The following is a 10,293-nucleotide window of genomic DNA, read 5'->3' as shown; positions in this document are numbered from 1 at the left end:
CGCTACCAGGGAAGAGCTGAGTTGTGTGACCAAGGCCCTAGAGCGTGAAGGAGCCTAAAATATTCCCTACATGGCTGTCTAGCCAAGAAAGGTGTGCCCTGCACTAACCTCTCTCGTGGAAGAATCATACCCAGCCCAGAGCTGAGCAAGTGAAGGGGGAGGGCCTGCTGATAACGTGACATATGTTCTTTGGGTTCCATTTTTCTCCACTCCCTGCTCTGTGGGAGAAGTGCTGGGTGTCCCAGCCTTGGTCACAGGCAGTGGACATGAGCAGGGCAGGCCCCCTGTGTCTGTGGACTGACTGTGACTGGCCCAGGGTTTGCAGGTGAGAGGGGGTGTGTCCTCCTGCTGGGGACGGACTCTCTGGAGAGGGTCCCAGTGCAGGATGGTGTCTAAATTTTTTTTTAAGATTTATTTATTTGTTTATACAAGAACTGGGGCACAGGCCAGACGCGCAGGAGAGTGAGAGGACCCACCAGAGACAGAGCGGGGAACAGAACAGGCAGACTGACGAAATACACTGCTGAGGGGAGCAGCGGGCGCGGCAGGAGAGGTCTGCCACGCCATGTGGGATTCTTGCTGGCCTGCCAGGATTGAACCCGCACTGCAGAGGCTATGGAGAGCTTCACAGTGCAGCGCTCAGCCACCTGCACCACCAGGGGAGGGCCTGGTGTCTAATTTTGCCCACCACGCCCAGCAGCTGTGTGTAGAGGTGGGCCAGCCCCTTCACAGCTCTGGGCTGTGCAGCGAAGCCACGGGGACTGAGCTGACCCAAAACCCCGTCACCTGGCTGTTGGACAGATGCCCCTTCTGGGTGACACCAGCCACATCAATCTCTCTAGAGGATGCTGGGGCACAAGAAGACATTGGGCTGCAGACCTGAATGGGGGAGGCGGAGCACTTCTGCCCCCAAACTTGGTGGAACACCAAGTATCTGTTGATCCTGTCACTTATGTGACATATACCTGAGATGCTGGGTGCTTAGAGGGTGGCTGCACCATCTAGCCTGTCCGATCCCAGCTTCTTATCTCCATCCAGTTCTCCCTCCGAGGCTCTGTACCCCATCCTCCTCTGTGGCCCCAGCACCAGCACCTGAGCAAATTCAACCCTGGAACTGTGCAGGCCCCCTTTACATGCAGATTTTTTTTTTTCAATCCATGGATTCAACCATCCTTGAATGCTGGTTGTCTATTGGTGGAAGCTGCAGAGGCGGAACCCATGGATATGAAGGACTGAGGCCGACAATAAGGGATTCGAGTATCCAGATTTCGGTAACCCAATCCTTCTGGATACCAAGGGATGGTGTAGTGAAGTTTTGGGGGTGTCAAAGTTACACATGGGTTTTTGACTGTGTGTGGGGGGGTTATCACTCCTAACCCATGTTGTTCAAGGATCAATTGTATCTGTTGTTGAAATTGTCCATTCTCCAGAAGAGGAACATTGAGGTCTGGAGAGATAAAGAGGCTGCAGGCCAAAGATACACGGTCCTCCAGCCCTGACTCACCATTTGCTTTGATGCTGGATTTCTGGAAGGCAGGATCCATTATGTTTTGAGCCAGGTGGCTGGCCAGGCCTTGGAGATGGGTGTGGATGGGGGTCTGAAACTTGTACTCAATGTAAACGCCCACCCACTGGTCCACATCACTAGAACAAGTACGAGGGAGAGCATAGGGTCACAGGTGTCTGTCGGCATGTGTTTCTAGAAGCAGGCATCCAGCCCCCACTTGCACACCTGCAGATGTAGGGGTTCCCTCCCTCCTAGGGCAGAGCTTCACTCAGCTGGCAGGTGCTACCTAGGACAAAGTCCTCCTCTGGGTGACCCCGAACCTATGCCTCCTGTCCTGGAGCGGGGTCTCCTCTGCCCTGTCTTGCATTCTGGGAAGCCCTCAGGAGAGGAGCAGGCAGGTTGGGTAGTGGGAAGGGGTCGTGACCCACCTGAAGAGCATCAAGGGCCTTCCCTGGGGCTGCACCTTGTAGAATCCTGACACTACAGGCGTGACCTGTGGGGATGCTACAGGTCAGGGTGGGCATGGGAGCCATCTCTCCTGAGACCCAGGGTCACCAAACTAGGGCGAGATGCATGAAGCATAACACCGATAGCATGTGTCTCTTTTACACGGTACCCTGGGGTGTCCCCCACTCTCCTCACTGCTGGCTGGGGGCAGGGATGTCCAGTTACAGGGCCTGGCCCTCTGCCCCCTTGGACCGAGCTGTCGCCTCCCTCAGACAACCTCCATTCTTCACAATGGGGCCAGGGGGCAGGCCTGAGTGCCTTCCATAGCCACCTTACCCCACAGTGCTATGACTGGGGGCACCCACAATGAGTGCCAGCCAGTGCCTCACCCCCATGCCATGGAAGCCTGCAGCCAAGGGAGGCGAGCTGAGTGTCCCAGGTTCTGAAGGGGGAAAGAGGTTACCTCACCTGTCGGAGGATCTGCTTTCCCAGTAGCACAGAGTGAGCAGAGCCAGGCATGAGGAGTTGGGGCAGGAAGGGCCTCATAACTGTGAAGTGAATGCTGATGAGCTCCTGGGCCAGGTCGGTCAGGTAGGACCCTGTGGGACCCAGATGGAGCAGGAGACTTGGGAGTGTTCTCACCCACCAGCATGGAAGTTGGAACCTTCTACGGCCCACCTGGCATGCCACCTGAGGGAGGGAAGAGGCACTGGGGCAGGGGTTGGCCAGGGCTGAGACCCACCATCAGAGGCAAGGCTGTTCTCATCCAGAGACAGGTTCCCCATCATCTGTCCTGAGGCCTTCACCTGGCGGTACAGAGTCCAGAGGACTTCACTGGCAGAGGGGGCTGGGGCGCAGCCTCCGAACACAAGGGAGGCGTTCACAGCCACGGAGCCAGTCCTGTAAACAGAACCACATTCTCACCAGGGGCCCCACAGGGGCACCCCGGAGGCTGCATGAGGACCGGGTTGGTGCATTCAGCTGTGTCCGCTGGGAAGACAGAGGCTGCACAAGGAAGAGCCTCCCTGGGAGGGTCAGAGCTGATCACCTTACCCCTCCAGGCCTCAGCTGCCTCCTTGGTAAAGTGGGGACCGAAAGCTCTTTCCTAGAGGGTCGTATGTGGACCAACGAAGCCGTCGGCAAAGCACAAAGCTCAGGAAAAGTGAGTTCCCTTGGCTCTAATGGAAACGCTGTGAATCCCACCAGGGAGAGGCTGGGTAAGGTTACCCGCCAGCCTATCAGGAAGCCATCTGGACCAGGCTGAGAAACACAACCTTGGCTGCATTACAAGGAGCAGGGGCTCTGGAGAGGTAAAGGAGACAGACCTGAGGAATCTCTGAAAACCTGTGGGAGATGGACCAATGGCCATATCTTAAGGAGGCACCTGACCTCGGCGCAGGACCACAGGAGTTCATGGGAAGAGACCTGGAAACAAGCAGGCTCAGGATCCACAATTGCTTTCCTTCAGCCTTCTTTGGAGTACCTGTTTTGTGCTGCACCATCCCTGGGTTGGGGAAACAAAACTTCTGTTCAGATCCAGGAGAGGGAAGTCAAAAGGGAGATTTTAGTTCATTCAAGTGGGAACTTTCTAGCCAATTGGGAGTATGGCTGGAGAGAGGGTGAGAATGAATTCCCCATCCCTGGGGTGAATCAAGGCTCTACATTCCTGCACTGGCAGGAATTTGCCAACAAGAGTCAAGGTTCAGGGCCTCTCTGGCAGCGCAGCGGTTGAGCGCTGAGCTGTGAAGCTGCCCGCAGCCTCTGCAGCACCAGTTTGATTCCCGGCCTCGGCGAGGATCCCACATGGCGCGCAGACCTCCCCTGCCGCCCGCTGCTCCCCTCAGCAGTGTACTTCGTCAGTCTGCCTGTTCTGTTCCCCTCTCTGGCTCTGGTGAATTCTCTCACCCTCCCGCGCTTCTGACTGTACCCGGTGCTTGTATAAATAAATAAATAAATCTCTTAAAAAAAAAAAAAAAGAGTCAAGGATCACCCTTATAACCCAAGTGGAGCTGTGCTAATTGGACCTTCGGGTCCCAACCCAGGAATTTGCATCTGTTCACATGTCACTTACAGGAAGGACCCTGGCCCAGAAATGCCCTGACGCTTTTGCTCTCCCTGCCTTTCCACCACAGCCAGATGCTGCCTGGCACCTCTGCCCAAACACTGTAGCTGGACTTGGGGCTCAGAGCAGGCAGGATGTCACCTAAGGTCACGCAACACAGCCAGGGACAGAACCAGATGTGAGCCTCCTGCCTGCCCATCCATAGCTCTTCCTATCTCCTCCCCAACCGCCCCCCACCCCGGGTGTCCTGGACATGGCGGTGGCTGGACAGGGCTGAGCAGCCGGAGAGAGGTCTAGTGGCTAAGAAGGCACAGGCCTCTGGCAGGCGGGTGCCGGGCCCTGAGAGCTGAGCTCACTCACCTAAAGAGCAGGACGCTGATGCCCTGGAAGCTGGAGAAGGCCTCGTGGTACATGCGCTGGAGCTGAGAACAGGCAGGGCATTGAGGGCTGTGATGGGCACCCCCTCTTCTCCATAGCACCAGCTCCTGCCACCCTGGCCAGCGCCCCTCTCTGCCTCCCCCTGCCTGCCTGTGTCCACGCTCATTAACAACAGCCCGGCCCCCACGATGACCTCCTAAGTGACCGCCTACATGGTCCTGGCAGCCCAAGTCGTCCTGCCCCCTCAGCAGCCAGACATAACCCGCCATCACCCCACTGAAGACAGCACCCCCACTCCAACTGTCCCACACACAAACCGCTTTCCCAGGCCTGGCCTTCTCTGTTTCCTTGAAAATCACTCTCCAGTCCAGTCACGCCGCATCCCCACAGCGGCCACTCTGAGCCACGCCCGACCTCTCACCCTGATAACAGCCCCTTCGCCCTGCTGGCTCCCCCTCCGCCTCCCCATGCCCCTGGCCCACCTGCTCAGGGTCCCCGCACATGCTGTTCCTCTGTCTGGCCTGCACCTCCCCCACTTCCTCTGGCTGCCTTGTCATCCGGTTAAAGGGTCCCTTTCTCAGAAAGGGGTTCTCTGAGCACCCCTTCATCCCGCCAGTCTAAATAAGCCCTCTGCTTCTCCTGTCTGCTTCTTTAGCTTCTCTTGATGCTATTAAGTCTGGGCTTGTTTGCTCACGCCTTTTACAGCTGCCTCCTCCTCCACACGGCAGGCTCCTTGGGAGCTCTGCGCCGTGGTGCCCACGTCCCCCAGCTGCCCGGGTGTGTGGACAGTGAATCAGCTGGAAGAGGAACAGAGCCTCAGACTGAGCGCCCCTGGTCACAGGCAAGAGCTGGCACGCGCGGCCCGTGTGCGCTCTCGCAGACGCTCCAGATCTGAGGGATCTGAGGGAACTGAGTCTGGCCTCTGTGGGCAGAGAAATATGCCAGGTGGCCACACATGACTCCTGTCCCGTTCTCTGGGGGAAGAGGCCTCCTCCTGCCCCGGGGCTCCTTTCCTGTGGGAGCAGCCCAGAGAAATGGAGCTCACTTTTCTACTTCTTAGGCCCCCATTTGCTTCCCGGCCCTGAGGGGAGAGAGGCCCAGGGAGGGTGTTCATTCATTCATTCATTCATTCATTCACCACCCCCTGAGCCCTCCCCGCTGTCTGGGGGAGTGGCCCCTGGGAAAGGCACAGGGAGGGAGGTGGATCGGGAGGGAATGGAGTGCAGGGCGCAGGGAGTCTTCCGTGACCTTCCCTTCAGCAGCCAGAAAGGGCCGAGGAGGGCTGGGGTGGGGGCGGGAGAAGAGCACACACCACCCTCAGGGCTCAGGAGAGGGGTGGGCCCGAGAGTGTAGACAGTACTGGGGTGGGGGCCGCCTCCAGCAGGCGGGGGAGACGCCGCACCTGGCCCCTGATGTTCTTGCTCAGCAGCTGGTGCTCCAGGGAGGCCGCGCTCCTGAGTGTCTCTGAGAAGCCTTCGTTGGTGACTGTGAAGGCCACGCAGCGGGTTGCGTGACGGGGTCCTGGGAAGGCGAATCCTGAGTCCTGCGGGGAGATGGCCTGGCCAGGAGGAGCTGGGGGAGACCACTGGGCCGGGGCAGCACCCCTGGGGGCACTTGGGGCGCCAGAGGGAGGGCCGGACACACACCCAAGGGAGCAGGCTGGGCTGTCCGGGACCAGCGGCCCAGGCTGGGCTGTCCGCTGGACACTGGCTGGCCCTGAGGCCGTGCGGGGTGGCAGGGTAGGCGGGAGGCTGGAGACTCTGAGGAGACGGTGTGAGGTTGCGAGTGCGAGCTCAGGCACGGCAGAGTCTGGAGTGGTTCTGGCTCTGGCGGTGAAGGGGGAGACGACAGCCGGGCCGGGGGCCGGGGGCGCTGTCGGTGTCTGAAGGGGCGGTTGTGGGGAGGGTGATGGAGGTGATGGAGCCAGTGACAAAGATAGATGTGCAGGCGCTGGGGAGGAAGGTGAGGCCGGTGGGGGTGACCATGGCGGTGAAGTGGGTGCTGTTGAGGGTGACGTCAAAGGCCTGCTGGGCCCTGGCCCCAGACTGGATGCCTCAGCATCTCTGAGTGGCCCAGAGTCCTCTGGAAGGGGTCGGGAGGGCGTGTCCTGTGATGAGCACCCTGGAGCTGCGGTGGGGAGAGGCTCTGTCGTGGCCAGAGTGTTACAAGTCGATGTCAACACAAGTGGGCCCTGGGGCGCTGAGGGGACAGTCTTCTCTGGGGCCCCCGGAGCCCATGCCGGAGGCGAGGAGGCCTCTGGCCTGACGCTGCTCACCCCTGATAGAGAATGCGCCCGGGCCCTGGTGCTAAGAGGGTGCCTGCCCTTGAGCCAGGCCGGCATTTCGGGGGCTTTAGGTGTGGGTGCAGGAGTGGGCGGGACAGGAGGTGCTCCAAAGAGCTGCCTGGTGGGTTCAGAGGCAACGAATGCCCTCAGTGTCACAGAGACAGGAGCATGGGTAGTCAGGGGGGGCTCACTGGGATCTGGCCCCACCCCAAGATGCCTTGGGCCAGGAGAAGCCCGCGACAGGGATGTGGCAGTGGTCTCTGGAGATCCCGGGAGCCAGGGCTCCTCTGCAGGTCCAGGGACAGAGGACCAGGACTCGGGGGCCCTGTGGGCCACAGGCTCAGCCCCTGCTGAGGGTGCTGGTCTGACTGAGGCCCTGCCTGTGGTGCCAGCATTTCCTGGATGACTAAGCTGGTCCCCGAGGGGTTTCAAGTGCAGGAGCAAGGCGAGAGGAGTGGTCTGATCCCCAGCTGCCTCAGAGGAAAGGACTCCTGTCCTTCCGCCAGGCGCTCCCCCTGCCTTCTCAGCTGAGGGAGAGCGTCCAAGACCTGCCACCAAGTTTAGTGACAGGCGCTCCTCATTGTCAGGAGACTGGCCCCGAGCTTCATGAGAAGGAAGAAGTGGCAGGGCGGACGCCCAAGCCAGCAGGACAGCTGCAAACCAGAAGAGTGTTCTGAGGAGGGGGTCCAGGCCCCGTCTCAGGATCCCCCAGGTTGGCTGAACACAGACTTCACATGAGGACAGGAAGGTCAGCCTGAGGGAAGCCAGTTCTGAGGAGGAGCCCCTGGCCCAGGTGAGGAGGGGGGGTCTGGGAAGGAAGAAGGGGCCCCCAAGGCCCACCTGCCCCAGCCCCACTTACCGGCCAGGAGGAGCCCTGCCGCGGGAAGCCAGAGGGGGCCCATGCCGAAGGCGCCTGCTGAGACTCCAGCCTCTGCACCAGGGGCAGCTGGAGGGACTTCTGCTGGGCTCTCCTTTCCAGAAAGGACTGCTGCCCAGCTGAGAGGGTGGTCAGCTGACTGCTTCCAGCACTCCCTGAGCTGTTCTGCCTGGCCCCTTCCCGGCAGCTCAGGCCCAAGTCCCGCTGCCCTGCCTGCCTAGCAGCCCCAAAAGGCTTCTCTGGGGTTGCAGACTCAGAGTGGAGATCTGTGTCTGTCACATAGCCTGAGGGAGGATGGGCTGAGGAAGTTAGAAGTCCTGTCCAGTCTTCGGATGTGAAGTGGGGTACTCTTCGTGGAGGTGGCGAGGGTGTTAGTGGCAGTGAGAGCCGGTGGGGTGGGGGTGGGGGTGGTGTGGACGGCGGCCTGGGTGACTGTGGTGACAGTGGCCGTCACAGAAGGGCTGCGATGCCAGTAGAAGAGCCCCGTGCGGGCCGAGGTGTGCATGGTGGGAGTTCCGTTTGCACCCAAATAGGGAGGGGCTACGTGTAAAGAGATTTAGATCCACACCCGTCCCCTGCCCCCCTCTGCAGTTTGGTCCCTGCTCCCAGCCTGTCAGGCTAGGTGGGGACTCCGGAGGCAGGCAGCTCCGAGAACAGCCCCCTAGTCCACACTGGGGCCACATGGAATCCTGTTCAGAGACTGGGACTTTGAATGGGTTTTGTACAGGGCTCCCCAAGAGCCGCCTCCTGGTCCTGACTACTGTCACTCCTATCCTCTTACCTCCCCTGCCCCGTCCCCACAGACACAGGAGAAGAAGTGGGGTAGCCCTGAGAAGCTTCCAGTTGCTGAGGGCAGGAGGCAAGATTGGGGAGCTGATGCCTCCATGAGTGTCAATTTGGGGCTCAGGTCAGCTCACACCTCACACCCCCAGGCCCTGGGCCAAAGGAAGCATTCAGCTCTTTCAGCCTCTTCCATCAGCCCCTGGCCTCTGTGACCTCCCCCAGGGTCAGTGACTTGCCCAGGGCCACAGGCCCCGGCAGGCTGCAGAACCCCCTCTGCTGGGCAATAATCTACAGCCTTCCCAGCAGGAAATCAGACTGGAGAGTAACAGCAACACTGTAGCTCTTCTACCCTCCCCTGTGCCCCCCAGCAATGTACCTAGATCTGCCCATTTCCCCAAGAGATCTCCACGGCGCCGGCCCTCCTCATCCCCTTCTTAAGCTTGCTCTCCTCTGCCTGAACACCCAGCAGCTGCTACCTTCTCTCCACTCCCCAGCCCCTTCTGGGTAAAGAGGCTCAAGGCCCAGGCTGGGCCTGAGGGAGGAAGGCTCTGCCAAGGAGAGGGAGGGAGGGGGGCTTTCGGGACTTCTGACTCCGCTTCTGGCTTCATTCTCCCCATTTTCCCTCAACTCCCTCCGTCCTACCTCACAGGCCCCCTAGCTCTGTGCCCCAGCCCAGCCCCTCCACCCCATCCCCCCACTCCATCTCCCCTGCCTTCTCCCAGGACGCCCAGGTCTTACCTGGTGATCCTGATGACACCAAAAAGCCCTGTCTCTGCAGGTACAGGCGCACACAGAGGGGTGACAGCAGCGCCCTCTGCCCCTACCCAGTCTGTCAGGGCCACCCCCTTCCCAGGCAACCTCAGGGCAGGAAGATTTGGTTTCTGGTGGCTCCTGTCCAAGAGTGAAATCACCCCGCCCAGCACCCTGGGCCTCATCTCTGGGCCCCTTCCACACCCCTGCAGGCCAGGCTGGGCTGGAGCCAAAGCTGGGGCAGAGCCCTAGGGACCCCAAGCTCAGCTAGGCGTTCTTTCAGACTCTACCCACTCAGCTAGGCGTTCTCTCAGGTTCTGCCCGCTCAGCTAAGCGTTCTCTCAGACTCTACCTGCTGAGCAGCAACAGTCAGAGCAGGGGCCCTGGGACAGAATGAGGAGTCAGGGACAGAATCATGCTGCCGGCCACGCCACGGCCCTGGGAAGCCTCTGAGGACCTCTCCAGGAGTGGGAGCCGGCACCACTCACCTCCCCGCAAGTCCCCTTGGTCAAGAACAATCTGACAATTCCATCAGGAGCTGGAGATCAGGGTCCGGGCTGATTCTAGGACCAGGGCTCAGCATGTCCAGGGCCGGGTGTTGAGTCTATGACAGGGCCAGGCCTGGGATACATTTCTAAGCTGCACTGGACCTGGGCTCGCCCCGCGTTGGTCCACACCAGAGACTATCACGACATCTGAAACAAATACTGGCCTCAGAACCAGACGGATTTCAACCAAAGAAAGACAGGGTGGGCTCAGTGTCACAGGCTGAGTAATGTCCCTGCGCTCAGAGCCCAGGCTGCCCCTCCCTGAGACTGAGCACCGTGACAGCCCTGTCTCGGCCAGTCTCGGCCTCTCTCGCTCGCTGGCATCGCTCTGCCTAGCTAGCTGGGGCAGGAGGAGGGGCTGCACGGCAGCCATCCTGTACCCTGGTCCAGTGCCAGAGGAGGTGTTGGAGACGCAAAGGGTGCTGGAGAAGGTGAACCCCAAGAGGAGGACAGGCCAGGCCAGTCACCCCAGGGCTGGCCAAGCAGACATTTGCCTGGACACACGGGCAGTGGGCCAGCAGACGCTCAGCTTTGCCTGTGTACCTTGTGGAGGGAAGGCCTCTCCAGCAGGAAAGACGCGTGCAGCTGAGCCTGCACTCTCTTCCTGGCCCCCAACCTCCTCTGGGGAGACCAGCTGACCCTCCCCACTTCCCATAG

This window comes from Talpa europaea (genome assembly GCF_964194135.1).
Source record: "Talpa europaea genome assembly, chromosome: 8".
Classification (NCBI taxonomy): Eukaryota; Metazoa; Chordata; class Mammalia; order Eulipotyphla; family Talpidae; genus Talpa; species Talpa europaea.
Note: the sequence above shows the minus strand (reverse complement) of the source record.